The sequence below is a fragment of the Camelus dromedarius genome, chromosome 14 (assembly GCF_036321535.1).
Source record: "Camelus dromedarius isolate mCamDro1 chromosome 14, mCamDro1.pat, whole genome shotgun sequence".
Lineage (NCBI taxonomy): Eukaryota > Metazoa > Chordata > Mammalia > Artiodactyla > Camelidae > Camelus > Camelus dromedarius.
In genome coordinates this window covers 4,537,831-4,563,843 of record NC_087449.1, presented here as the reverse complement: position 1 = coordinate 4,563,843, position 26,013 = coordinate 4,537,831, and positions in this window count along the sequence as shown.

Genomic DNA, 26,013 nt, shown 5'->3' with positions numbered 1-26,013 from the left:
CTGGACTGTTCAGATGAGAAAACATTCTGAGTAAGTAATTATGAATCCCAGAGGGCCTCCACGTAGGAACTGTTGTCAGTAGCTCCCAGACAAGAAGAAAATCAGCTGCTGGATCATCTCTTCCCAGATCCAGGACCAGCTTTCCACAAGCACCTTCAAGAGTCTGGGGATAAAGGAAAAATGGCCAGAAAGTTACCCTGGATGGCAGAAAAGCCTTTCCTTAAGACTTTACAGACCAATACAAGTCAGTTTCCCCAGTTTACAGATAGTAAAGACAGACTCAGCAAGATTAAGAACCAGCAGCACTTAGAGCTGGAAGGAACCGTGAGGACCTATTTGGCCCAACTCACTGCCTTCTGACAAGTGAGTGTCAAAACCTTCCAAGGCAAACGAGGGAATCTGATCTTTTAAAAATGTAATATTTTACAGAGTTGTTGTCCAAACATTAGGAAAGGGAAGAAAGAGAGAAAGCTTTACTGAGAAGCTCAGCGGCAGTCCAAGTTCCCCTTCTCCCTTCCCTGCGTCCCTCCAGGTAACAGCCAGAAACAGCAAAATGGGCCTCCGCGGGCCGAGGCAGATGACCTCCGTGCCAACCTCCCATCCCCCAGCGTGCTCCACCACCGCCCGCCTCACATGGTCATAACCATAGCCTCGCGGGATGTTCAGTTCAGATATTTCAGCAATTTAGTTTAAATAAAGTCTAAAATATTATTCATTTTTTCTTTTAAAATTCATATTAATTTTATTATTTTTAAATTTACTATTTTGGGCCCCAAATATATTTTTGCTGAAATACCTTGAATATATACTTTCCATCATGATGTCAACAGGAAATAATCTCTTGACCCTGAGGAACTGATTTGCAGGTGGCTCTAGGAATTCATTTGTTGCACAGTTTGGAGGAACCATACACAGCCTGTACACACAGGGTTTTGAATACAGTGGAATGATGGAACACAGGAGACAGGGAGTCATATTTAAACAAGATCACAAATGAGCCTCATTTCCCTCAGTGTGAATAGTTAATCCCAAATAAAAGCGAGTGATAAAAGCCTTAGACTGAATTATAAATCCTCCCATGGATAGGGAAAAAAGTAAAATGAAAAGAGAGAGGAAGTAAGGTGGGGAGAGAAGAAGGAACAATTTATTTGATTACACTTTACTTCCAAGGGCCTTGTTCTAGTTACTTCTCCAGGTGAAGTTTTCTATGAACTATTTTTGGCACATGTCCATAAAACTTAAGTCAAAGAAAACTAAACTGTCAAATTGCATTAAAGCTCTGATCTGAGAGTTTAAGACAAAGATATTCAGAGTGAAGGTTGCTTCTCAATCCTTTAATCATCTGTTGTGTCCTGACATTCTAGGGGTCTCAGAAGAGTGCATGACAAATAATGTTCCATATGTGCAGTTAAAACTATCCACAACAAGGGCAAGTGACAACTGAAGCGCTCTGGCTGTAAGTGATTAATATCAACACACTGGAGCCACCTCTTCAGTGACCTACATGTGGGATAAAGTCCCACGCAAAAAATGCATGGGCTGGTTTACTTCTGTGATCCAAAGATGCTGCACTGATCTCCCTCCTGGGGGACATGCTGGCAGTTCACTCACTACACAAGTCTATCTGGAGGTTTGTGCCCACAATTGTTAATTATCTGCCTGTGAATTTTCCAAACTGGAATCCAGCACACTTCGCTTCCCTCCCTCCCCTTCCTTACCAGGGAGGAATTACTGAACTAACATAAATTAACTATCATTTTTTTTAAAAAATTGAAGAGAAAAGTGAACTTCCCAAGGCACTGTACAGTTTAGCCCCAAGTCAGATACAAATGAGTTTTCTGTGGTTTTGGAACATCCGTGCCCTTCCGAAGAAGATGCTTTTGAGAGACACCTGGGAAAGTGTGCCGCACATACACTGTTGGCGTGGCTGTTGTTTTACGCCTGGTTTCCCGCACACGAGCTCTCAGATAAACATCGTTTCTATCAAGCCTGCTCCCACACATACTGCTGAGTGGTTAGGCAGGGTAACACACTGCGTGAGCCCTAGGAACATTTTCGTATAAACAATAAAAGAAAGTTGGAAATTACCCATCACCGTACATGAAAATAAATGGACTTCAGTGCTTGTGAATGGATTTATATCCTCATAATCAGAGTAATTTATGGATGCTTTTGTGGTTAAAAACACCAACACTTTGCTCTGGCTGAAGACCTATAAGCATAATGTATACACAGTGTGCCTGCTCTGTTGAGTTTTGTTTTAAATATCAGGTCGTGAAAGGGTAAATTCTTTCCTAGATCCATACTGGGAATTTATGGGTGTATATGTCCTGCTGGAATTTCTACAATATTCTAAAGTGACATGATAAAAATTTTTAAGATTTAAATGCACCCCCAATCAGTAGAAGAAATCATTCCGAACAAGTTAAAATATATTCAAGTCCTTACGGGAGAAAAGAAAGTTGTGCTTTATTTAATGAGAGCAATGTTTTGCTACAAAGGGAGTCATTTTTATGCTTCAACAACCAAATATTTTCTGTTACATGCACGTGTGATGTGAATGTACAATTTGGGGCAGTTATTCAGAGTCAAGTTCCTAATACCCAGCATTGCTCTGTATCCTATCGCACTGCACCCTTTCCTAATCACACTATATGTAGTTGCTCATATAAATTCTGTAACTGAAAAAGGGATGGAGGAAATCTAACAGAAAATTTCTTGCCAGATGGAGAAAATTGAAACATTACCCTTGTTTCTTTGCCAGCACAGATCCATTTTGACAAGCTGGAAATGATTTATGGAGGAAAAAAAATGTATTTACACTGGCAGAGATGTTATTAATTGCCACACAATGTTCACATTTTTGCATTGTTTTGTATATGATTACTTACAAGGCTTAAATATACAGTCAAATATGTGGCTTTTTTTTGCATACTGATTATTATATGACAGATAAACTTACAATACACAATGTATGCTATAAATTCCACTTAAACCTTCCCAGACAGACAACACTGCTGCAAAGACATGACAAAATAGCAAACCCACAAACAGCACTCAGAGAACACAGGTCATTATGTGTGTGCATTCACACACAGGCAGGCACACATGGATGCAAATGATTTAAAGGATTAGGTACCGTACATGGGAGTTGATGAATAACATAACACTCTCAATGCATAAAAATATTACTTTTATGGCTTCTCGGGGTAACTGTTGCTACATGAAACTACTGCTAAAAAAAAAGGCCCCAAAATGTTTGAAAATGAAAATATTAAAGCCATATATAATTTCTAAGTTAGATGATTTTGCAGTGCAAAAGACTACTAGATGTACTAACGTCCATAACAGAAGTTTGGAAGAGTATTTTTTAGACGTTTTACTTCAAATGGTTTAAAAATAATATCTTTGGAGGAGAATTTTTCCTCATATACATATGTGGTTATAAGAAAAAGAAGAATTAGACTATTTAGTGAGAATAAAAGTGTCTGCAACAACAATGCTCTGTACCTTCGGTGCTGACCATCAGCTGTCTACCTGTTAATTGCTCTTACAATACCGTCACTTTTTTACACTAATATAGATGGATATATTTATTTCTACTTGCAATTCCAGATTTTAATCTCATATTAGAAAGATGGTCTCATATAACAGCTACTTTGTCCAGGAATCATTTACAATGTATCTGCGTCCACTGAGGACATTTTAAGATAGACTTATTTCTAGTTGTGGAAATTAATTTCGAAGGTCTCAACTTCACGCAGTCATGTCAGCATTGTCTTAAGCATCCATACTTAGCTGTCCCTTAGGTTTCATGTTTTAGCAGCACAGTCTCTCTGCAATTAGTTTTATGCTCCTTAAATGTAAATCAGATGTAAGTCTCTATAAACACTCATTCTCTATAGTGTTTTGCAGACTGTTCCCATAGTCTTAGGTTACTCTAGGAGGCAAATAATTCTAAATATGAAACAAAACAGTGTGCATGTGCCAGAACTATAATTTAGCTGTTTATGATTTATCCGACTCCATTTTTGCTTGGGAAAATGGATTCAATATGTCTATGTGAAATTAGTTCATAAATACGAGCTTACTGTGAATGATTAATGAGTGTGGTCCTGCTTATATAAGATTAATTCTGTCCAAGGTCACTCTGTCCCACGGGGAACTTGGGCATTTGGCCAGTGACCCTTTGTGGGTGGTCTTCACTTTTCCAAATTGGGACACCCAACAGGAGGCAGAATCATCCAGCTGCTGAGCGTCACATTCAGGCTCCTTCTTTCATTTCATCCTGCCTGGCAACTCTTGTAAGTTTCAATCCCAAAGGCACTGAGAGGCCTGGCTTCCTAGGATTTATTAGCAGCATGCTTTTGCATATGCAATCACTGGCTCAGAAAAGCTTTTATTGAGCATCTACTTTATATTCAGAACTCTGCTAAGCATCATGGGGTGGCAGGAATTATAATGCAGAACATCGCTGTTGTTGTTTTAATGAGGCCAACTGCTGATGGTAGAGCAAACTGGCATTTTCGTTTGGAGCATATATCAATTCAAAATTATAGATCTAAAATATAATTTTTAAATATGTGTTCTGGTTAGTAGATGAGTTAGGAAACAAGGAAATGAGGCTGAAAGGCTGAAAGTGTTGGTTTTCTTTTTTCCACCATCAGAAAGAACAATTTTCAGACGGATGTCTTTAGAGGGACAGACAATGAAGCATCACAATTAGGATGGAGGGTGCTAGAGCCTGAAACTTAGCTCCACCACCTACTGGTGTGCGAGTTATTTAACACATTCCTTAATCTCTCCATGCTTCAGCTCTCCCATCTGTAAAATGGGGATAATGGTGATTATGACATCTCAAAAGGGTGTTGCAATGATTGTCAGTAAATAAATGCAAAGCATTTAGAACACTGTCTGACATAGAGCACTACTCACTAACATGCTGCTACTTTTACCCAGGATGCATTTGCTTCATGACAGAGTCCTTTTAACCAAGAGGGACTGGAGAGACAATAACAATGCTAAGTAAAGCTAAGTATATGCTTGTTTTCATAACTCAGCTGTGAGGTCCCTGACATTAGGACTTGCACTGATCCCTCTCTATCTCCCCAGTTACTAACAAAGTGCTGGCACTTGTAGGTGGTCTATAATTATTTGTTGAACTTAATTGAATTGGTTTAACTTTTGAAGCTGAGAGTAATCACTCAAATGTTCTCTTTCCAATCCCTGAGCCAAATGAGTCTTAAAACCTAACCATCTTAGGTTGATTGAATAAATGTATAATTCTCAAGAAGGAGAAACTTTCTTTCATTATAAAATGGCTTCTATAACAGCATTAAGGGCAGTGGAACACACACAGGGCCTGGAGATGGGGTAGGGACACCGGCATGGTTATGTGAAGAGGGATGCTAAGGTAGAACAGCTATAGTCGTTGAGAGGTAGGACATCTCAGCACCGGGGACCTTAGAAAGAGACGGGTACATGCATTCCAGGAGCGCACAGTCACGTGATGGGGAGACTGAAGTAGATGTTCGTCAAGTACATGCATTGGCCCACCCAGCATGCAAAACCTTCCCATTTGACAGCAATTCCAAAAGAGGTGGGGATCAGGATGAAGGGAGACAAGTAATTCCTTCCCTCTTCTCCCAGACTCTGGGCTGTAGGTATGTGACCCAGGCTTGACATGGAGATGGAGGGGCCAAGAGTGTTTATTGGTTGTGGTTGTGGGTCGATGGTCCAGAAATCTAGGGACAAGTAGCCACTGGCAGCAGCTTTAATGCAGCTTCCCAAGTTGACTTTTTTGTGGCATTTTCCATGGAATTTACAGTCAAGTATCCTTTGGCTCCTGCCTAATTTTTGAGCCTGGTTCTTAAGAACTTCCTGGCTATTCTAAGAAATCCCTGATGTCCTTCCAACACATTCCTTTTCTGCTTCAGTTAGGGTTGGTTTCTCTTGTTTGCAATGAAGAACCCTGATTAGTACAAGAACAAGGTCAAATGCCTACGTGATTGTTACCCCAAATCTTGACTGTCCCAAGTCTGGCATCCTGTGACACCTACTGGCTCCGTGACCTTGGGCATGCTGCCGCTTATTCCCAGATCCCAGGACGAGGGACAGTGAATGTATTAGAAGGTTATAACAGGATTAAATCAGATAATGACTGTGAAGTACTTAGAAAAGTGTGCAGTGCTCAACATGGGCTGCCTATCTCATTGGCTGTTCCTAATGAGGCGAGGGTGACAAACGAGACCCAGAAACCTTGTGGCAGTAATGTTATCCTGCTTGAGAGAGGTGTCTCACTGCTGCATCTCTTCATCAATGGAAATTATTCAATCATATTTTAATAGCTTCTCTATAATTGTCTGATGTACCACATATAAAGGAAAGATTTTTAAGGAATACTTTTATAAACACATGCATCATTTTCCCCATGTTTGATGCCACACAGCTTCACAGAAATGGAAATGGAAGTTTACTTTTGTTATCTGTCCTCTCGGGCTCTTATGTCTCTCATAATTAGATGGCAGACTTGAACAAGAGGAGAAACTAGTCTTATATCTCCTTTGTATCCTCACAATGTCGAGCACATAATAGGTGCTAAATATACACTCATTGATTGATAGCCCTGCATTTAATTTCATTACTAGAGCCATCTGGGCCACTAAGTGGTGTAGTTTGCACCCAACCATCTGGAACTCCCTCTGACCTCAGTCTGGTCCTGTTAGCTAGGACCTGGGACACAGAGCACAAAGTCACCCAGACATGAAGTTGTGGCCTCGTGTGTCGGGCGGAGAGGTCCGATCCTGCTTTCTCCTTTACACCCCGCCCCTTCTGCTACCTTACACTGTTAAATGAACCAGAACAAAACTGACTTGTCCAGGACGGAGCGAGCCAGGGCTCATCACGGCTTTCCCAAACAGGTTCAGTCCAGCATCCCACTTCCCCAAATCGCAGGCAGCCGGGAGATTTGCTCTCATGAGTCACCTCAAGGAACACTGGAATGATGAGTTTCAGTATCATTTTTTCTCCTTCGGGAGAACACTGTCACTGATTCCTCTCAGCATACACTTTATTATCGTCCAAGTTCCCAAAGGCACTTGAGAATATGTGATTAAAGGAATTCCCTACTGTCACATATACAATAAATCTAACTGGCTTTATTATCTAGCAAGGTTTTTTTTTTTCCTCCTTCAACCTAATGTTTCCTGGCTGGAGAGGAAGCCACTCACCAACATCCCTCCCTGCCCAGACCTCACTTCTCTGATGTTGAATTGAGGGTATGCAGGTCAAGTGCCAAACTGCCAGCTCATTTCCTACATCCCACAATGCCCTAAAAATTCTAGGAGAGTCTGACATAGAGTCATTTGAAGATGGGCTTTCTTGTCCCAAATCTTCACTTCCCAAGCGAGATGGCTTTGGAGCAGTCATAACCTTTCTGAATTAGGGAATCATCCCGCTCTGCCTGGTACAATCCCAGCTTAGTGCCCCTTTCACTCTGAGGGCATCCCAGTTTGGACAAAAAAATTACATGGTCCCTCTATCTCTGAGTCTCAGCTCTTTGTACATAAGAAATAATGGTAAACAGGATTAATAACAGGGTTGTTTCCAGAACTAAAGAACACAACACAGTGGTCAATAAAAACACGATTACGACAATAGCAAGGCATTACTTATGAATAGTACTGATAGATATCTGCTGGAAGAATGAGAGTTTGGAAGGTCAATTAAAACTCAATGACCCCCAAAAAGTTTTCCTCTCACCTGCCATAATTATAATAGTAACTACAGCTGTACATTGAGCGTTGAGCACCTACTAGGTTCCAGGCACAAACATAAGCAGGTTAGCTGTAATGCCCCCTCCGTTCACCCAGTGATGAATGTATATGAATGCCACTCACAGCAACCAGTTCAGTTCCTCTCCCAACTGGTTTCTGGCTTCTGCACAAAAAAAAAATCAAGAAATGTGGTTAGATCTTTGTTTCAAAGCTACAAAAGATCATGTCGTGGCTAAGAAATGCCCCAACTGCTTTGGGGACAGTTAGAAAACAGGTGTATCTGGATGTCACATCACCAGGACAGGAAATTTTCTCACTCACCTCAGAAAAGATGCTCTTACACAGACATTACCTCCTTCACCCACAGATCCTTGCATTATCCCTATTTTGCCAATGAGGAAATGTGAGGCCTAGAAGAGTTAAACGGCTTGCCCGAAGTCATGAAGCGACCAAACCGGAGAGCCAACCCGAGATCTAACTCCAAAAAACTCAGACAACTCAAAGCTCTGCTCTTAAGTTCTCTTCTAAAGCCCCACCTTAAATTACTTTACTGAGAGATGACAAATGCAGTGACACTACAAAAAATTATTTTAAAATACCATTTTAAACCCGTTATCAGGGATCAGTAGATCAGACTGAAAGCTAACACAGTAGAGAGGGTTCAAGGTATAAGTCAGTAAATTTTAGTAGAATGCTGGGGGAGGGTCAGGGAGACCAACAGACAGAGTATTTGGGTGGCGAGAACCAAGTGGAGGAAGAGGAGGGGGGTGTACAGAGCTGAGGCCAAGGCTGGAAAACAGTGGGCTAGGGTGGGAATCATGCGGACACGAGGCCAAGAAAAGGAGGCCCAGGGCATGGGACCTCTCAGGTGGCCACCAGTTTAGAATAAGGTCTAAATATGAAAGGGAGGAGAGCCTCAGAAGTTGAATTTTTTCTTATGCTGACAGGGGCCAGCCCAGCTTCTCCATTTTCATCTGAAAGAAGCTGTGTTTTAGGTCTAATCTATAAGCAAAAACATTAATGTCCCCCATTATCCATTGATGGGTACTTTATACTTGTTTTACTGTTGCTTAATAAATAAATTAGAACATAGCTAAACTTGCTCAGCAGCCAGTCATTAGTGCAGTTAGATCTACTGTTCAGAAAACTGAAGGGCTATTGACTCTGCTGAGTTTAATGAAGGAAAATGAGTCACAGGAGATCTGGGCAGGAATGAGTCACAGCTCCGGCAGCAGCCTTCTCTCCATTGTGAACGACTTTCCATCATTCGTAGTCAGCAAGAGGCTAAAAGAATGTTGATGTTTTCTTGAATGGCTCACTTCCTGAGTTCAGACAGACTGAAAGCGTGGACGACAAGACATCAACGTTTCGACAGTAAGGGACCGATTGTATAAAAAGCTAGCAGGTAGGCAGATTTCTCGTTAGATTCTCAGAAATAAAGTGTGGTTACTGTCCTGAGAGGTGTCGGGAAACCATCCCGCAGGAGAACTGCCTGATCACAAAGACACCTCTGGTCCAGAAAGGATCAGAAGGGAGGGTCCTCTCACAGCACCCAACATGCACTGAATTGTTCTCTAGTGTACGTGACTATGAAGCTGTCAAGTAAGTTCTTGGCTTGTCGTGAGAGCAGTTCCTGTTTTCCGTGCCTCAGTCCTGGAAGAGATGTGCTGGTGACACATTTCTGTATGTCATTAAAGTGGGACAATGAGAACATGTGTCCCTCTTCAGAGAGGCAATGATCAGTTGTAGACATTGATGGGTGACCAGTGGTAGGAGTCTGCAAGCTAAAGCCACAGGAGGAGGTAGATTCTTATAAAGGATGGTGGCCACCAGAGGACAGGGTGATCTATAAATTATACACAATTCTTAGCTTAAGGAAACAGAAAACAAGTACGCTTGCAAAGACTCAGAGCCCAGATGGTTCTCAGAGCATGGACATTCACAGGCTTGGGCGCGGAATGCAGGTAAGGCTCCTTGGGCAGTGCCACATCCCTGTCACTCTTGCCTTCCCTCGACCTCAGTGTTACAGAGACCATCTTGAAAAATGTTTGGAACTCAGATTAGAATTTCATGTTCAAAGAATGATACACAACCAAATTGTAGATAAATGCAGAGAAACTATCTCAAACTTTTTCTGAAGATTGAAGTTCCTCTCACATACCTTAAGCTTCAGAACTGTGGAGCTGCTGCAATGACGAGGAAACAGAGATGGCCCTTGTGCTCAGATGTGCAGGTGCAGCGGGGGTCCCAGCAAGCAGACAGGGATTTATCACGCACTATGGTGACAATTATGACAGAAGCTGCACAAGACACTGGGGGAAGAGCCCTTAACCCAGGCTTTAAGAGTCAGGTGAAGCTTCCAGCCTAAGTCAGGGCTCTTCAGAGAGCTGGAACCAACAAGATGTGTGTATATAACCCGAGTCTGTCGGGGCAGGGGTTGCTCTGGGAGAGAGAGGGGCAGACAGGGAGACAGAAGTTTTAAATAAATTGGCTCATGTAACTGCAGAGGCTTGGTGAGCACAAAATCTGATGGGGAAGGCCGACAGACTGGAGACAGGCTTCTCCCTCAAGGGAGACCAGTCTTTGTTCTATCAAGGCCTTCAGTGACTGAATGACAGCCCACACCCACACCATGGAGAGCAATTTACTTAAAGTTCACTAATTCAGATGTTAATTTCATTCAAGAAAACAGCTTCAGATCAACATCCAGAATTATGTTTGACCAAATGTCTGGACGTATGGCCCAGCCAAGTTGACACTAACATTATTTATAGAACAGTCTGATTAGTAGCTATTAATACTCGTCTCTCTCCCAGACCCATTCAGCAGTCACTCCCCCGGCCCCTCCCCACAGCCCGTGGCAACCGCTCATCTGCTTTCTACCTCTGGATAGATACTTGTTCTGGATGTCTGTTCTGGATATTTCATATAAACGTAATCATACAAGATGTGACCTTCTATGCCTGGCTTCTTGCACTTAGCGCATTTTCAAGTTTATCCATGCTGAAGCCGGCGTTAGTACTTCGTTACTTCTCTGAATATTATTCCACTGGATGGATGTACCACATTTTGTCTGGCCATTCCTCAGGCGATGGGCATTTGGATGGTCCCCCCCTTTTAGCTGTTGTGAATAAGTCCTTATATTGACAGGTATGTGTACAGGTATCATGAACAGGTACTTGAGAACTCATTTTCAACTCTTTTCGGTCCATATCTAAGAGTGGAATTGCTGGGTAATGTGGTAATTTTGTGTTTAACCTTTTGAGGACCCACCAAACAGTTGTACCATTTTACATTCCTACCAGCACTGTATGAGCATTCCAATTCTTCCACATCCTCATCAACACTTGTTCTTTTCCATTTTAAAAAATTACAGCCATCCTAGTGGTTATGAAGTGTTCTCTCATTGGGTTTTGAGTTGCATTTCCCTAATGGCTAATGGAGCTGAGCATCCTTTCCTATGCTTGCTGGCCATTTTTACGTCTTCTTTGGAGAAATGTCTATTCAATTATTTGGCTCATTTCTTAATTGGGTTGTTTGTCTTTTTGTTGTTGAGTTGTACGTGTTCTTTATATATTCTGAATGTTAGATCCTTATCAGTTATGTGGTTGCAAATATTTTCTCCTATTCTGTCACATCTGGTTTTGCCCACAGTTCTATCTCCAGGACCCAGCACAATGCTTGGCAATAAATACGTGTTGAATAAATGAAGAGGACAGCCTGGAGATGCAGAGTCTGTAGAAGGTTTAATATAACAAACTCAAAGTTATTATCAAGTTCTTATCACAGCCTGACACTATTTATCTGAAAGTTACAATATAGGAACTGGGCTTAACAGACCACACAGAGGTCTAGTTTGTAAGAGTACTTTGTTTGACTTAAAGTGTTTTTATTAATAACCTTTTGATAATGAATTGTAAATAGCGAGCTCTGAATGTTATTAAGAATGGAGCTTCAGGTAGAGCTGATAAGGACCAGCATGCCGTAACAGTGCTTTTTTTTTTTTTTTTTTTTTTTTTTTTTGCTGGCATAACAGCAGTGACATCACCTTGTGTTTGCTCAAAGAAGGCTTTTTAACCTTCAAAGTGCTTCTCAATCACGAATTAACACTCATAATGCTATTCTTAGATCTCTTATTGCGTCCCTGCTCACACGGCACAGAGTGGTTAAGGCAGGAACCACACACACACACACACACACGGAATAGCTTCTTCTCCTTCTTCTCTGTAGCACTGGGATCCAAGCACATCTGATTTTATCACTAGTTAATATGTTTTTAACCTTTTCGTTTCCTAACAGCTGATCCCTCTGGACTCAAACTACTGAGGTCAGCGAGGGAAACTGCAGAGGAATGTGAGAATGGGGCAGAGAACCAAGCATTCTTCTCTGTGTTCTCTCTTTATCCAGATCCCATTTTTGGAAGACACGTGCATTTAGGGCAAAGTCTTTAATAGTATGAAGGGGGAAAGGCAGTAAAGATCAGTATTTAAGGGGAAAGGAGCAACTTGAAAGATGAATCTACAAGAGAAAAAGACCTGTTTAAGACTCTAAGAGATACCCTTGTCTTCCTAGACACAAAGCCCCCACTTTTGAGGACTGAACTGCGTTCCCCCAAATTCACATGTTGAAGTCCTAAGCCCCGTACCTCAGAATGTGACTGTCTTTGGAGACAGGGCCTTTGAAAAGGCAGCTAAGGTGAAGTGAGGGCATATGGGTGGGCCCTGATCCAATATGACTGATGCCCTTATAAGAGGCGGCAGTCAGGACGCCAGCGCAGCAGGAAGACCATGTGACGACACAGAGAAGACAGCCATCAACAAAGCAAGGAGGGAGGCCCTCAGAGCAAGCCAACCGCGCTGACAGCTTGGCTTTGGACTTTAGCCTCCAGAGCTGTGAGAAAACAGATTCCCGTTGTTTAAGTCAGCGGGGCTGTGCTGCGGCGGCCCTAGCACACTGATACACTTTTCATACAGTGTCAGGCCTGCTTCATTGTTACATAGCTCCTTCCTAAGGAACTTCTAGCCACATCTGTAGCAGGTCCTCTAAATAAAAGCCTTTTCCAGGTTGGCTGATGTGATCAATCACTGAGTTATTTTTCTAAGTATAGTAAATCCTCAAATTCGATCCAAGCTAGGGTTTTCATTAAAAGAATAAATCAAGAATAGAATTATTTTAAGCCCATTGGATTTTCAGGAATAATTTTAATACTCAAGTGTCTTAAAATAATAAGTGTTTTTACCTTGCTTTGTTCCCATATATGAGAGGCCTCCGTCTACGTGAAGCAGAGGGTCACGGCCGTCTGCAGTGGGCATTTCTGCCCATTGTGTGCAATGTGGACACTGTCTTACAGCTTATGAAGCGCTGATAATCTGCTACCCTATGTGGTCCTCACAACAACACTGAGCTAAATCAAGGCAGATGGTATATCCTTTTTTTGCTTTTAACTGATGAGAAAACAAAAGCTAAGAGAGGACAAGTCAGCTCCCCACAGCCACACAGCTGGCAGGATCACTGCAGAAGAGCCTCTGCTATCAGCTGAACAAGCCAATTCGTTTCACCTTCTAGGCCAGGAGTTGGCAAACTGCAGCTCACCAGCCAAATCCAGCCTGCAGCCGGTTTTGGTAAATACATCTTTATTGGAAAACGGCCACACCTATTCGTTTAGCAACTGTTTTGTCCTACAATGGCAGGCTCGAGGAGTTGAAACAGAGATGATAAGGCCCACAAGCCTGAAATGTTTCTCATCTGGCCTTTGTGGGGGAAAGTGTGCCGTCCCTGCCCTGGACACAGAGCTAAGCTATGTTTCCCTAAAACGCCTCTCACATTCCGGGAGTCCTCTCTTCCCCTGGCCGGGGCTGAATGCAGAGGGTGTAACGGGGGTTGGGGGAGGGCTCCAGGGCGTCAGGGAAAGGCAGAGCCACGACAGAATAGAGGGCAGAGTAGCGGAGAGCACGTCCACACTGTGGTCCACCACGACCCAGGACCTGCGTGAGACGTGAGACCTGAGACACATTTGTTTCTCACTTTTTGTAATAAGCCATTAAAGTTTGGAGGGTTTTACAGCAGTTAAGTTATCATGGCTAAGAGAAAAGAGGTTCACCCTAAACCCAGAACTGTTCCCCTTCTTGGACCACCAGGGTGGCCAGAAATGAGGAGCATCAACAAGTGAGGAACGAGGTCCAGAGCCAGGGCAGCGTCACCCGGACTCCCGCGCACACTTGTCCTTCAGCGGAGGTGGCTGATGGGTTTCATCCCGTGTGGGTAGTGGCTTGCTGACAACAGCTCTGAGGCCACCTCCAGGCTCCAAAGAAGCAGCGACATGCCAGTTAGCAACGCCTCTCATGGACTCAGGAGTAGGAAGAGCCAAGACAGTCAGGGATTTTGCCGGGCGCCACTCTGACAGACACCTGAATGATGAGAAAGCATTTTCCACCTTTAAGGACATTAATGCGGGGTAGCTTTCAGGCTGAGCCACACAGTGAAATATGCTGCTACAAATTAACACAAGTAGAAGCGCATCCCAAACACCAGTTTCCAATGACGTGGTATGGGGGCAGGAGGAGGGCAGGGGAGCTGCTTAGCTCAGAGAACTGGAAGACGAAAATTTACAAAGTAAGACCACGTAAACGGAATTTCACTTCAGGTATATAGGCTTCATAACAGAAGTTTGACTGCCTCTTTCTTTCATGAAATATAGCAAAGTACATTTCAAGCCACACAGTTCATCTAAGCACTTATTTGCTACGTAGGCGGAGACTGTCCTCAACCATCTTCCCTCATAAGCAGGAGGGACGGTTATTAAGCTATTCAGCATTTAGGCGGCAGAGTCTTGGAAGGGAGGTTCCCATGAGAAAAAAAATTCCATTTGCTCTGGAACAAGATACAATCAAGAAAAAGAAAAACAAATCATCTTTATGTCTCCTGCAACTGGAAGTCATTGCTCAAACAAACCAGGGATCTCAAACCTCTGCTTGCATCTTCCGTGGTTTCTCTAGCTTTGTCCCCCAAAGAATGCAAAAGTCCTCAGAAATAGGGTCTGCTCTGAAGTTTCATTATGTATCTTTCATGAGTGTCTACTTTCAAGGCAATTATAGTAAATAGAAATGAGGCAGCGAAGGGCTCTTTCCACTCAACCCTCTTTTCCCTTATTTGACCACTGCAGGTCATTCTCCCCTTGCTGAAAGATTTCCCATCCTGTTTTTCAGCTTATCATTTGTATGTATTTCCAGGTTGCTCACAGGCACTGCGGCACCAGTGAGAGGTTTGTGAACCATTCGGTAAGTGGTTCCTGCTCGAATGAATTACCTAGCTTTCATGAACAGCCATGCGGAAGCAAAGCAGGTAGAAAAATAATGAATACATTTGTACCATGGCACACTCCCCAGCCATGAGCTTCGCACAACCGTACAATTTCCCCATGAGGAGAGACAAGGCTGCACTGTCATTAGAATAGGTAATCATTAGATTTATCTTTTATATAATTTGTAGCATCTTAAACTATTCTATGTAGCCTCATTACTGCCAGGAGTCCTCTTTAGCTGAGGTGATAAGTAAATAAAGTAGAAATTACACACCAACAAGAGCCTGGAATATGTTGTTTTAGTGTATGTCTGAGAGCTCCCTTCAGCAAGCCTCATCTGCACAGCAGTTACCATTATTTCTACCTCAGTGAACATCTCCTAATTGCTGCGTTATTGCTTGTGAAGAAAATATATTATTAAAGTCCACAACTCATGACTTGTTGCACATCTACCCATGAAAAGACTTAAACTGCACCAGCTTTTAATCAGTTTCAAATGGGATGATAGGCAGAAGGGGTATTTTTTTCCCTTCTCATGGATGTCTGTTCATTACCGTTTCCTAATGTCCAGGCACCCTTTTAACAGTCAAGATGCATTCATAATTTATTCAGAGACCTGAAGATTGTATTAAACCAAATCTATTTAATTCCCCATGAATTGGCTCAAGATGATTTTGGTGGCTTTTGTAATGATCAACAATTAAAAGACTCAGAACCCCCTTTTAGTTGTTAATGTTTTATGCTCTGCTGTTGGTCTGCTGCCAGATAATGGTCCACAGAGCATTCAAATTTTGTATGACTCTCGTCTTTACAAATGCAGTATTGCTCACTGGAGGACAGGGTTTCCACAGGCTTCCTTGTGTGTGTGTTAGGCAGTTGTTGGAAATTTTAGGGGATCGTTGAAGCTGACATATTGGGCTCTGGGTTAGGCAGTTAAGACCCCTGTTCTTCATTCCCTATTGGATACTCTAGAATAGGTCAGTCACACCAGCTGGCTTCAGTCAAGGTGAAATCAAAATAGCCTTATGGTCTCTGAATGAATTTGAGCAGAGTAATAAATTATAAAAAATAGAATGAATTTCATTATTCAATAACCAATTACATATTCTTTAATGATTCAAAACAATATGGATCAAGGGCCACCTGTATCGGCAGTACGGGCAATAACGCATATTCCTGCAGGAGTGGGAGGGTAGTATGTCCTTGTTCACTTGAGGCAGGAATTGGGAAGAATTCTCATCAACAGTCAGTCAATTTCTCCCAACATATATTCCAATAAGTATTTGATTTTTCCAGGCTCTTTGAGATGATGATATGGGTCAGAACTCAGATAAATTTAAAATTTTTACAGGAGTTGAAAAGCAGAGGTAAAAGTCTCTTTGATTAAACACTCTGCTTTGGGAGTGACACACGTGGGGTCGTGAAAGATTAGTTTGGCATTCACCCAGACGAACATATTAGCTAAATCAACCAGTACAGCTATCCAAGTCACTGATCCAATCTTGTCCCAAAGGGCTCAAAAGGATGGATCCATCCTATCACCCTGAAGGTTCCAGGTCAGTCTGGTTTGAGAACGGGTGATGGCGAGCTCCCCTCACCACCACCACCCATAACCTCCCCAATGCCCATTAAGAGCCTGGCAAACCCTGTAGATACAAACGTCAGACTGGCTTTATTCTAAAATGTAAGGCTCTTTAATAGTAACATGATCCTGTTGAGAAGAAGAAAAGGACAGAAAGCCAGGGAGGGAGATTCTGTAGCATTTCTTTCATTAATCTTTGCCTTCAGCTTTTGGCAAACGTTGCAACGTAAGTCCTCTGCCTCTAAATTGTCCACAAAGGATATTAAAGATATCATCTATGTTAGTAGAGCATATGGTTAAGAGAATGAGATCTGAAGTCAGGTCACCCAGACTCAAATTCTGGCTCCACCATGTACCATCTAGACAAATGCCTTCTTGTAATTTTTTGCTTCAGCTTTCTTATCTGTAATGGACATAATCATGGTTCCTACCTCCTAGACTTCGTGGAGGAATCAAATGAATTAGTGCATGTGAAGCCCTTGAACAGCAAGTAAGAAGCGCTCACTAAATGTTAGTTATTACTCATTCAGTGGACAAATACTTACTGAGCCCACACTGTATTTCAGACATTACATAGGCCCTGGAGATTTAGCAGTGAACAAGCTGATGAGAACTTCTTCTTTCTCGGGGTCCATTTCCAACAGAAGACCAATAAGTAAAATATAAAGCATTAAGATTACCTAATACCAAATGGTTTAAGTGCTTTAGGAAAAAAAATTAAGACAGTGGGAACATTAAAAAACACGCTGAGTTATAGTCTTGAATGTAGAGAGGGGAGGCCTCACTAAGGAGGTGACATCCTTCAGGTCTCTAAAGGAGATAAAGGAGTGGGCCAAAAAGACGTCTGGAGGAAGAGTGGTTTGTGCAGAGGAACAGCAGCACAAAAGCTCTGATGCAGAGGGCTTCTGATGCCTGCTGTGTTCTGGAAATAGCCCAGTCCATATCAGCTATTAGTATTTGGGTTATATTTGCATTCCTAAGCGCCTTTAAGAGTAGAGACCATATCTGTTACTTCTGTTCATCTGTCACGAGGCTTGGTTCAGTGCTGAGTGACGAGGGGAGGGTGTTTCTTATAGCAAATCACTGACTCTGTATCAGAACGACAGCATTTGTTCAAAAAAAAAGAAAAAAGAAAAAAGCAGCGGCCATCTCAGATCCACAGACTCACTGAGGTCGGATCCCTGGAATCTGCACTCAGATTATTCTTGGTAAACCCATGCTGGTCTGATCGATTCCCTTTTATTTCTATTCAGATCCATGAGTTTGCACTACTCCAGTCCTGCCTTGCAGCCGCCCTGTAGATGGATGAACTTGGAATCCACTTTGGAGAGAGATGCAGCGTTTGATAAAAGCCAGAAAGCATGCTGGCATACATTTACATTGGATGAAATAGCAACTCCATTTAGCTGCACTATGAAATGTTCCTTCTATTTGCATGGGAGATCAACCATATAAGGCATAATAACTTCTTTCAAAAGTTCATTGCGAGTCCCACACTGGCTTCTCCCAGCAGGGATGGCTGGCAGCTCCTCTTGCAGTGAGTGGAAAGCCATAGTCTGTCAAAGCATCAAGCGTTAATGAAATACACAAAAACTTTCCTTACCTGAGGCAGGTGCCAAAGCCTGCTAGTCTAAGTGCCCCCACTGGACACAATTTAGACTTGCTTTCAAATGCTAAAAACAAATAGGTTCTCCTAAGTGCAATTAAAGCTAAGCCACACATTGAATCTATTGATACTGGTGGAGTTATTTTGATTCCAATGCTCTTAAGAGTTGTTCCTGAGAATATCACGTAATTTGGTAATTATTGCTTTATGCTAATATGTGACAGAGAACGCCAAAAACAGGCATGAGCTTCCTAGTCTTTTTTTTTTTTAATAATCTTGAATCAATACCGAGTATTTCTCCAAAGAACAGAGTAGTTACTGTACCATTATAGCGCAGTATGATTTAATTTAAATGATTAAATATGCTGTTTTAATAAGATGTATTTCCATATTAGAACTTCTTTGCATCCCCTCCTGGTCCGTAGCCCCCACTCCCTACCCTGGAGTAAAATGCCTAATTCCCCACCCAGGCCAATTATTTTACTGTTTCTTTTGACTTAAGGGTTTTATTGGAGAGGTTTTGTTCTTTTTTCCTGTTATTCAAGCCAACCTGAAAAGGCTCCCTACCCCCAAATATCTCCAGTTATTACCATCAAAAAGTTACACTGTGGGCAAAGGAAACTTCCATGGCAGGATGAAAGAGGGTTCTATTGAACAGTATGTCAGGACAGCAGGCTTAACTCAGGACTGTCCCCAGCAAAGGAGGAGATACAGTCACCTACTCTAAAGGCATCCTTGTAGGTCTAAAGAAGCAAACATGAAAGTGTGTAGTTTCAGGAATGCCTTTAACAACATGGCTTATAATATCTAGAAAAAACCAATTAATGCACATCCCAGGCCCACCCTAGGGCCCATGAATACTTCCACATAACTTAGATTATTAGTAACCCAGCAGAGAGAACGAAAGGCCAGCCATCTTTGGTCAGTAGAGGAGTCTAGAATGTGGGGCAGGACACCACCCACCAGGACAACACAGTAGAAGGAAACTGGCAACTGAAGAGCCTACAGTCACCAGACTCCTGAGTCTAAGGGAGGGTGCTGACGAAGATGCGTGGAGACAACAGCCCATGAGGAAGCGAGAAGAGGATATCTGAGCAGGTGCTGCCTGCTGTCTTCTTCCCCGAATGGAAGAACTCGGCGTGCTCTGCGCACTACTCCCGGCCTCAAGGCTGCCCAAACCCAGTCTCCTCAGCCCCTCTTAGGTTCCCAAACCCCAAGCAATTACAGCAGACACATCCTCCAAGCCCCGATCTGACAAACACCTTTGCTCCCAGGCCCAGGATAGACCTCTAAGCAGAATGTACTTTATCACCATTCTCGACACAGCCTCCAAGTAGCCACTAATAATTTATTACTGTTAACCAATGAGATGAAAGCTACTTATTGGTGATTTTCACCCTGACCCAAACTAGGGTCATGCCAGCTTCCCCTGTCCACACCCCCTGGTGGTAGAGATTGAAAATTACACTGTCATATTAATGAATCATAATTTAGCTAACAAATTCTGTTAGACACCCTTCCAGTTTTCTTAACCTCATAAGCAACTTTGCAATAAAAAAGTTACGAGATATAAAGAATATGAATCGCATAAGATAAGTTAGATGAGCATGTTCTGCTTACCTAACACAAAGCCTGGCACTTAATAGGTGGTTACTAAGGATTTGATGATTGACTAACTGATAGAGGGAAAGACCATCAAGAAACACTGCAGCCCAACATTATGAATGTACAGGAGCACAGACAAGGGAAAATTAACTTTACTTATAAGGACTTAGAAGAAGACACAGAGAAGAACTAACATTTGAGCTGGACCTTAAAGGATAATTAGAAATTTAATAGAACAAGAAAATGTGGAGGCAAACATTTCAGACAGAAAGAACAGTAGGAAGTAATAATTAAGATATAGAAGTCCATTGGCTTTTGGAAAAAAAGAAGTGTGGGTCAGTGTAGTGTACATTTTGGGGTAATAATGTAATTCTGGAAGAGTAAGAGTCTAAGGTTAGCTTTTGAAAGATCTTATAGAAATGCTACTCTTACAAGAAAGAGAGCTAGGCAGAGGAAGAGGGTCTCTTAGACACAGCTATTATACATTTAAACATGTATTTTTAATATTAAACAGACAAGTGTGTAAAGATATTTGTTTAGGAATGTTTATCCCAAAATTTATTACAGCATTTAAAAGTCTAAGTAACATAAATGACCATTAAAAAGATTTGAAAGTTAAATGAATGATGGTCCAACCATAAAATGTAACCACTAAAAATGATGCTGAAGATCATTATTTATTGGTGTGGAAACATATCCACACTATATTAAGGGAAAAAGGAGACTACAAAATATGCAGAGCATGGTCTCGTTTTTATTTTGTTCTGTTTTGTTTTAGGTGATATATGCATAGAAAAGAATCTGGAAGGCTATATACCAAAATGTGAGCAAAGGCTATTTCTGCACAGTGTGATTATGGAAAAATTTTACTTCTTTGTTATATATTTATCTGTATTGTCTATTTTTTATAATGTACATGTATTATTTTCATAATCAGAAAGAGCAAAATTTTTTTAAGAAGTTAGTCTTGCTGGTAAGGTTACTTACCAAATAAAATTTACTTCATCTTTCTCTTTGTTTCTGTGTCTCTGACTCTCTCTGTTAGGTCATAAATATCCAAGTCTATCTTTCATGGTCATCTTCACCCTGGCTAGGAACACTTGAGGTCAATTTACTTAATTGCTCCTAAATGCCTGAATAGTGTTGCAAGAAGTTTAGCAAGAAAATAGTACTCAGCGTGCAGAACGATAATCATGATTTGAGAATTGCAGGTCCAACTGAAACCTGGTAAGAGATCTGAATAAAGAAAAGCAGTCACTAATGGTATTGGCATTGTAAAGACTGAGGAAGGAAAGCGAAAGACAGTCCAAAGGAAGACATAATCAAACTGAACGACCATGCTGGGAAAGAGACCTTCACAACCCAACAACAGTTGTATAAAACTGCGATAATTGTAGACCACAGTTGGAAAATGAGATCAGAGTTAACATCAATTCTTTGGGGACCAAGTAGAGTCTACAAAGCCAAAAGTAAATTCAAGCCTTAAACTGGGTGTACCCCGGCCCTCTTAGAGCTCACACAAGCAAGAGAAGACCCACCAGCTCTGATGGTATAGCTGAAATATAAATAGTACATAGAGATATCATAAAAATATGTATTTCTCAAATTTAAAAAATATGAATGATAAACTGGAAAGATGAATGTATATAATTCTCACTCAGAAAGAAACAAGAAATAAAGCAAAATATTTAAGAAATTTCTGTTATTTTCATTATATTAAAATGTAATAAGTACATATAGCACTTGTTTTATTATTTTTTTATGCAATAAGAAGTCCCTTGTACTTTACTACTATATCCTTAGTGACTAGAATAGTGTTAGGGACACAGTAGGTGCTCAGTAAATGTTTAGATCATGAAATTTTTATTAATGGCTTCCAGAAGGAAATATACAATTGGTTTAATTTTATCCAAATCATAAATCAAATCAGAGAACTCAAAAATAATGATTCTGGTGAAATACATTAAACTCTTGGACAATAAAGTCATGAAGTGTGAATAATTGAAATGTCACTTATGTTCGATGCTGAACGGTAATGACCCTGAAGGACCCTGCCACTATTAAGCATTCTATGATGCTGGCAGAATGGAGTTAGAAAGTTTAGAACTGAAATCAAGTGTTTGAATGCTGAGTCAACACTTGAATTAGTGAATTGTTTACCCTTCCTACTGAGAATTGCAGTTACCTCATCTTTAAAAGAAGGAGAGTAATCAAATCTGCCCTACTCATGTGGCTTCTTTGATATTCAGGCTAGCTCACATGTATTTATACTGTAATGTTAAAATTCTAAATAAGAGATATTTTGGTATAGAATGGGATTCGGGGGGCAACTTTGCCTCCATTGCATTTGGCTTAATAAAGACCTTGAAGATTGAGTGGTGAAAAAAAAAAATCAAGTGGTTTCTTTCTGTGAGGCACATGATAAACATTATCTCTTTGCTCCAAAGAATAAAGGGTCCTCATTTGAGGGGTGAAGAATCGATGCGCAGAGAGGTGCAGTGACTTGCTCAGCTACACAGCCCATAACGGGGAAAGCGGTCGGATCAGGACCAGCGTGTTAGCTGGATGGTGTGCTCGCTTCCTGAGGCTGCTGTAACAGATTCCACAAACAGAGTTGCTTAGAAAAGAAATTCATCTTCTCACAGTTCTGGAGGCTGGAAGTCTGAGAACAAAGTGTCAGCAGGGTTCGCTCCCACCGAAGACTCTGGGGAGAATCTGCGCCACGCGCGTCTCCCAGCTTCTGGCGCTGCCAGCAGCCCCTGCTGTCCTTGACTTACACCTTCGTTGCTCCGGTCTCCGCCTCTGTTTTCACGCGGCGTTCTCCCCGTGTGCTCACATCATCTTTTTATAAAGACACGAGTCATGTTGGATTAAAGGCCCTCCCTGCTCCAGTACGGCCTCATCTCAACTAATTACACCTGCAACCATCCTGTGTGCGGTCACATCCTGAGGGGACTTGACTACACCTTTTTTTAGGGGGGGTTAGGGGGAGAACAATTCAGCTCATAACAAATGAGTCTCCTCAAAAGTTCAGGTTATTAAAAATGAGCCAAATGAACCACATGTTATAAAATGAGTAATTTTATAAGTAGAGTCATAAGAAGCAAATTACATAGAGATACAAACTTCTGTCACTAGCCATCGTTCAGCTAAAGTAAATATTTAAAATCCAAGAGGCAAAGTTAAGAAAGAAACTAAGATTTTAAAAAGCACCCAAAACAGCTCCTAATTATATTCATTCTATGTAAAAAGCATCTCAAAAAAAAACCCAAAACAACCGAAAAAAAAAAAAAAAAAAAAAAAAACAACCACTGTAACGGTCACTAGGCCTCAGTGCTTAATTCAAATAAGCAGTTTAATTACCAGTTTAATTACCGTATGAGCTAAGGAGCCAACCCCGTACATCTACCACATACAAATCACCCTTAAGGTTGCTTTCCGGAGAAGTGAAATCTGGAGGAGGGAAGCGCCCTCGTTCTGTCATCGACGTCTACTGAGTTCGGTGACGCATGACGGCCCCCAGCCAGGGCGGGTGAGTGACAGGAGGAGAAGGCGTGTCGCTCCCGCCACGGCGGCTGACCCTGGGCTCCGCGTGGTCAGCCAGCTCCGCACTGAGGACCCCGGGGGGAGTCCATCAGAGGCGAAAACGCTCCTGGTAAAGGTGGGGAGGAGTCGGTGGTCACGCCGGCGCAGGGATTTATGACATCGTAGTAAGTTAATTACCTGCTGCACTCACGGCTTCCTAAAGGATGAGAACGCCGTGTAAAAGCACCTGCTCACCAGGAAAGCGATCCCGAGGCGCCTAATGCTCGTTAGGGGGCGTGGCTTCAGATGAATTAAAATACAGTTTTGTGAGGTCTAGGCCTACGCATTAGTCAGAAGCACAGGAGAATCACAGGCTGACGGTGCCGTAAAGATCTGCGTGGGGTACGTTCGTGGGCATGTGCTGAAATCGCCAGTTCAGAAATACCAAGGCAGAGCTAATGGGAATAGTTAGCTTCCTTCCAAAATAACCTGTACACCCGAATATTTGGCAAGATTCTGAAACTAGTCAATGTTAACAAATGAAGAGAAAAATCCTGAAGCATTGTTTTGCTTTACGTAAACTAAAATGTATTAAAATTAGCACAGTGGGTTAAAAATTAAAATAAACAGAAAAGGTTGTTCTGAAAGCCACATCCGAGCCCCTAGAAAAGGAACTCAGTGTCATGACAGATTTACTAGTAAATTCCTTCAGATCCCTTCAGACGGTCAAGAAACAGATCTTTGCCACATTCTATAAGCTATTTCAGAGCCTAGAAAAAGATTTAAAGTATTCCAGATCATTTTAAGAAACATACCCTAACTTTTACATTTCTAACAAATTCCAGAAAAAAAATATAGCTGAATGTCTTTTAATAAAGATATTTTTTAAACTTAAATAACACGCTAGCAACTAGAGTAATATAGGAAAAGTTAATCTTTTAGTTTTAACCAAATACCATTTTTTTACTGGAATCCATGAATATTCTAAAATTAGAAAACCTGTTCCTATACAGTATTAATAGATTTAAATTCAAATCAAATGAATTTTAAATGATAATCATCTCAAAAGTAGTATATCTTCTTAATATATCTTTAAGATGTCCAATTCAAGCCACCAGCCAACATTTGACAGTGATACAATAAAATAACTTTCATTAGAATATGATTAAATACAGATATATAAAATTACTATTATTATTTAATATTACTAATAATATCTGACATTTGATGAGTTCTTATAATATACCAGGCACTGGCTAAAGAATACACATAAATGTTATTTATTTAACACCATTTCAAAAGTCCTTAAGATATAAAACACAAACAAAACTATAAACTAGGAGAGACAAAACGTGATTATTCACAGGTGACGATTGTTAGAACATAAAAGTAGAAAGAAATCAAATGAAAAGCCATTAGAATTAAAATAAAGGTTGGCATAACAGCCAGACAAGGTGTAAATATTCTTGTACACCAAATAACAATGTCATAGAAAAAAATAAACCAAAAAATCCCGTTTATAATCACAAAGCAAAATCTAAATTGACAGGACATAATGTCTTATGTGACAATGGGCACAACGTTTTATGGAGAGATCAAGGACCAAAAGACTGAATAAAAGAAGAGGCCTAACACAGTTTTAAATAGGAAGACTAACTTTTACAAAACAAAAGTTTTTATTAGAATTTTTAGTGCATTTCTTAAAACTCTAATTCAAAACTCAGTGGAATTTTTCTGGAATTTGACCAAATAATTCTGAAATTGATTTGAAAGCATAAACAGAAGAGTAATAATTGTTTTCAAGAGGGAGCAATCTCTTTTAACAAAATACTAAAACATAAAGTTAAACTTATTAGAACTTAATGGCAAGTATTTAAAAAAGGCCGATGACTAGAACAGAACAGACCACTCAAACACACCCCACTTCCCACACGTACTCAGGATTTGAGCAGAACTGTGTAACGCATCAGAAGAGAGATAAGATTTCAATCCAAATCATCATGACTTATCTATAAAAGGCATATATAATTTAATCTGTTGTAAGCCTCTAGAGAGATGAAGGCATTCCTAAACTGAAAGTCACTTGGAAGAAACAAAAGGAACACGAAGGAGAGGGAAAGGGCATGGAAAACGTTTATAAATTTAAAAAATGATAAATAGAAGAAAAGAAATAAAATGAAACCTATAGCAAAGTAAAAGACTGGGCTACATAAAAAGTAAAAACTGTACCAGAAAAAGTAAAAGCAGGACTGAAAGATAAAAAGTAAGTCAGGAGAGAATATTTGTAGGGAAGGTACCAATTCAAAGGGATAACGTCTTTATTTTACATGAAGTCCATACAGACTGATTCACATCTCCTAGGCTAGAGAGGGGCCACACTGCTGAGGCTGAACTCAAAGGCTGGAAGGGCCCAGACGAGTCGTGGAGACAGGTGAGGGGGGCAGGCAGCCAGGAAGAGCAGAGGAGCACAGAATGGGAGGTGCCAGCCCAGGTCGGGGGGTGGGGGAACATTCTAGGAGAGTGTTCTCATGCTGCAACGGAATGTGGCCCCAATGTCACCAGATCAGCTTTTTCAGGAGAAAGCAAGAATCTAGATCATTTTTAATGCTGCCCAAATTTT